Source organism: Littorina saxatilis, linkage group LG2 (assembly GCF_037325665.1).
Source record: "Littorina saxatilis isolate snail1 linkage group LG2, US_GU_Lsax_2.0, whole genome shotgun sequence".
Taxonomy (NCBI): Eukaryota; Metazoa; Mollusca; class Gastropoda; order Littorinimorpha; family Littorinidae; genus Littorina; species Littorina saxatilis.
Genome location: NC_090246.1, coordinates 48,507,436 through 48,512,435, shown reverse-complemented (window position 1 = coordinate 48,512,435; position 5,000 = coordinate 48,507,436). Strand labels below are relative to the sequence as shown.

The window sequence follows — 5,000 nt, the reverse complement described above, 5'->3', positions numbered from 1 at the left end:
GCCTGCAGTCCTTTTTCTTGTCCCAAAATCAAAATAATGAACTACATTTGACTAAGTAACAGTTAACATCGAATTTTACTTCCAGCTACTCTCTGTTAATTATTTAACGCACCATCTTATTCTACTATCAAACGGGATTGTTTTAAGCAGCACAGCTGTAGACGTGACGTATCAGGCAAAGTGGCTGTTTTTAGGATTACAAAGTTTATAAGCATGCAGAAACTATACCATCTGAATGTAACCGTGTGCCGAAACACTACGATCACCTCGGAAAGCGAAGTGCAGTCAAACAGGATTGAAAATTGAAAATGTTAGGGCTAATTTCTTAGCCCTATAAAAACTGTTATGCAAACCCGAAGGTTTCCATGAACATACAGACAATCGGAAACCAACAGACTTCATCACAAACAGAATTCTACAATCCACTGGTGTTGACTTTTAAAGGCCAACAACTCGGGTGCAGAGTCTGCTGTGAAAGGAGCGGTACCCTCCCCTGTCACAATCGCCCCCGTTTGAAATGAACTTCGTCCCGAAGTTCCGAACACACACACACACACACACACACACACACACACACACACAGAGTAAAATGTCTACTTACAATCACAAGCGTTGCGCACTAAAGCATTCCGGGTGACCGTGGAACAATAATTTAAAGTCAACAGCAAATGTTCATCACCACAGACTTGAACACCTGATCGAAATGGTAGCTAGCCTTTACTGCAAACACTGAGGCTTTCCCCAGCTGCTTTTAACTATAGCCTGCTCAGTTGTGTTTCAGGTAGCCGGGAAGCTGAAGGAACCAGAATGAAATATGACACTGTCTTTGCCGGACAAGCGATGTAATTCTATGACCTCCCTTCCTGCGTAACCCCATCCCACGCTGTGTATATTTATAGGTGTATTATTATTAACCGTAGAATGAAAGGCTCCAGTTAGAGGACTGACCTAGCCGGTAATAGACGATGTTCGGAAATAAATCTTTCGGGTTTTTATGAGTTGTGAAATAGTGAATATCCTCGTTTTTTCAAGGACAAATAATTTAATCACGTGCTCCTGTCCGTCTTTCAGACAAACCCCTCGCTAGTGATTGGCCCCTCCAATGTTTGTCCTCTAGTAAAAGCAAGGGTATTCACTCTTTAATTCGGCAGTATTTTCGGAATTCGTCTATTAAACCTTTATTTCTGTCTTCAGTTTCCGTCATCGCATTATTTTAGTTTCCATGTCCGTTTAGGCTCGCTTCTGCGCCATGCAAGTCATCATTTGGCGTACAGTGATTCTGATCACATCAGGTTTGTGATGTGAGATTATACCTTTTCACATCATGGTGAAATGTTGAGGAGGTTAAAAATGACGACTGTCACAGAAAATGAATTCACAGAATGAATAAGTAAGCTTATCAAAAAGCGTTCAGCACGATTTTTTGTAAGCGATTATAATAGTGTTGCTGCGAGTTTTCTCCCCCGAAATCGGCGTATGCTGCCGGAATGGCGGGGTAAAAACGGTCATATACGTAAAAATCCACTCGTGCTAAAATCACGAGTGAACGTGGGAGTCTAAGCCCATGAACGAAGAAGAAGAAGAAGAAGAAGAAGAAGAAGAAGAAGAAGAAGAAGGAGCTGCGAGTTTTGGTGTTTTTGCTTGTTTTTTTGATGTGATTTTGTTTTGTTTTGTTTGTTTGTTTGTTTGTTTGTTTGTTTGTTTGTTTGTTTGTTTGTTTGTTTGATGAGGATTGTTTGTTTGTTTGTTTGTTTGTTTGTTTGTTTGATGAGGATGAAAGTCGCTTTTTCATTCAAATGCGTGTTATTCAGTCTCAGATGCCAGGAGACAGGTTCCGCATAACTCTCCCTTACTCTATTATACATGTCGCATGCATTTAGAGCGCTTATTTCCCTTTGTTTATCAGATGTTTGTTTGTTTGTTTGCTTGTTTTTTGTTTGTTTGTTTGCAGAGGTTCTGTTCTGTGCTTCAGCTATTTAACACTAACCACCATAATATTATTCTACTCAATAGGTATGTCCACCTATGTGTTTACCTATGTCCATTTACTTATCATCGGTGTCCAGTTCGGATGCGTCTGGAGTTTAGCCCTATAACTGCCTCATTCCTTGCATATTTAAGTTCAGTTTATATATAGCTTCTATTTCTGACCACGTCATTTGATACGACATCCGAGCAGCAATTTTCTTCCCAACACAGATTCTGTAACTACATTCAGATGTCTTAATTGTCGCAGACATATATCACAACTAGTATTTCTGGAAGAGATTGCTTTCTATTTTAGACCAAATTAGCCATAAGATATGTTTTGAAAGTGAAGGAGAAAGAGACTGGAAAGTATGTTAAAATACAGCAGGAGACAGCTTGTAAGACTAAGAGGTTCGTCTCTTTTTTTTTGGGGGGGGGGGGGGGGCACAAGTTCAGTACACTAAGACTAAAACTAGGTTTTACCCCAGAAAAAATAGATGCACTAAACATGAGCAATTTATAAACGTCCTCAGAGAATGTTGTCTATTTTAACAAAAGGAAATAGTGTCTTTTGCACTTGTGCGCAGTAGCGTGTAGTAAGTAGTTGCACAGACATAGTGGTTAAAATCAAATGGAGCATTAAACACACACACACACACACACTCACACACACACATACACAAACACACGCACACACAGTCGCATTAACTTGTCCGTAGAGAACGCGCAATAACACAGCAGAAGCAAAACAGGATAATAAAATAGTTTCCAATCACGGGAAAATGCGTTTCAGTAATGACTCTAACCACTTAATACTTTTGGGGGAAATCTTTTATTCAAGAGTAGTCCTTTGACGACTGTAAATAATTAAAAATAAATGGGTGTGCCTTTCAAATTGATATTCTTCGTTTATTGATCAAACTGTTTTGTTCATACAATCAACAAATCAAATCATAAAAACACAGTCGAATGAAGACTCACATTTTATGTTGTCACCAGAAAACAGAATGATAAATTCGCTATAAAGTGAGATTTCTTTTACGAATCTGTCGGCCTGTAAAATTTCTAGAGGCATTTTACAGAAATTGCAACCATCCTTCGTTGTTCAATCATTGGAAGCTTGCAATAAGACGTATCCTACACACAAATTCACAATAGCTAATACGAGTTTAAATCACCGTGTGAGTGTGTGTGCGTGCTTGTGCGTGTTTGCATGCATGCGTGAGTGTGCGGTGTGTGTCTGTGACAAGCCGAGCGAACAATAATTATACATTGAATTTTACCATATCGTCCCAAAAAGACAGGGAAAATCGCGATTCACTGATTTGTGTTCTGAAGGGCAGCAACAAAATAAATTAAGAGCAAGCCCAATCAGAATGGAGCAAATGTCCATAAAAGGGACGAAATTCAAACAATACAAAAATCACGATTTCCTCTTGATGTCAGCTCAGCTGTGTTGTGTGGATGACTCTTCAATAAAGTTCTGCGGGCATCCTTCAAACATCCAAAGCCATTCGGGAAAAATTCAATGACAGTGTCCCAAATTCAAGGAAGCTAGGTACCACGCTTTATCGACAGAGAGAACCTTGGTAATGTGTAGCAACAGTACTCAGGCAAACTCGAGGTGAAAAGCGATAATTTTGACGCGACGGTAGATTCATTCTGTAAATTTCTCTTTCATTAATCAAGGGAAATAAACGAATGGTGGAATGTTGACGAACGGAGTTAATTTGGGACACACGTACAATCAATATATATTATTTTAAAGCAAGTATAATCAATATTGATTATTTAATTTAAATTCACGACAAAATGTATCAAACCCAGCGACATACCCTTTATGGGGCAAACAGAAGACTCGCCCGTCTCCTCTCCAACCCGTTAGTGCATGGACTCCCGCACAAAAACAACAAAATGATTTTTCAAGTACAGGTACAAGTCAACTTCGGCTGGGAAGAAAGGCAGTCCTTCTGCCAGCACGAAACATCTGAGAAGAAGTGACTTTGTCTCTTCTCCCTGATTTTCAAAGACAAGTGTCGTCTGCTCCGACTGTGACGTCACGTCCTGCTTCTTACTTTGCGCACCGAAACCCGATGGCGCATTTGCATGTTAATCACTCTATGTGTGTGTGTGTGTGTGTGTGTGTGTGTGTGTGTGTGTGTGTGTGTGTGTGTGCGTGTGTGTGTGTGTGTTTGTGTGAGAGAGAGACAGAGACAGAGAAAGAGAGAGAGAGAGAGAGAGAGAGAGAGAGAGAGAGAAAGAGAGGGAGGGAGGGAGGGAGAGAGTTACCGAGGATCGTTTAAAGACTTGGTGTCAACGTGTAAGGACCCCCTCCCCCTCCCCCTTCCCCTCCCGCCACCACCACACTCTTCATTCTCCCCACGCCCTTCCCCCTACTTCAAACTTACCTCACTCGTTCAACTTGACTTTGTTTCTAACCTCCTCGCACTGAACCCTTGTTCTTAAAGTGGCACTCCATTGTGGGGTTTATTGTATGTCTGTTGTAAATGCATTACTTACTGTGTGGCTTATTTTCAGCTGAACACAAAAATAACGTTTAACCTTCGTCTCCACCCTGGAATTACAGAAGTCAGTCTCGGCAGTGGAACATACAGTGGTAAATTCAACAATACAGATGTCCGTTTTCTGTACTTGTAGTTAAAGTGGGAAATGTTTTTAATGGAAGTCTTCATTCTCAACCCAGTCATTACATCATTCTGTTCGTTTTTTGTTAGTTTGCTTGTTTGTTTGTTTGTTTGTTTGATTGATTGTTTGCTTGTTTGTTTGCGCGGAGGTCGATTTGTTTGTTTGTTAGCTTGTTTGTTTGTTTGTTTGTTTGTTTGTTTGTTTGTTTGATTGTTTGTTTGTTTGCGCAGAGGTCGATTTGTTTGTTTGTTAGCTTGTTTGTTTGTTTGTTTGTTTGTTATTTGCTTTCTTGTTTGTTTGTACCAAACAATCATATAGACAGCAAACGTAAAACTCAATAATCCTTTCTTTCATTCATTCTTTCATTCTTTCTCTCTTTCTTTCTT

At 39.9% G+C, this 5,000-nt stretch overlaps 1 protein-coding gene across 1 annotated transcript in view; it reads right to left on the bottom strand.

Moving 5' to 3' along the window:
* The window catches only part of LOC138959113 (electroneutral sodium bicarbonate exchanger 1-like), a 71,603-nt gene extending 67,635 nt beyond the window's left edge, over nt 1-3,968 (bottom strand). Inside the window, exon 1 of the mRNA XM_070330465.1 lies at nt 3,804-3,968. The gene's annotated coding sequence lies outside the window, so the exon portion shown is untranslated. The remainder of the gene's footprint in view (nt 1-3,803) is intronic.
* Between the last annotated feature and the right edge of the window lie 1,032 nt (nt 3,969-5,000).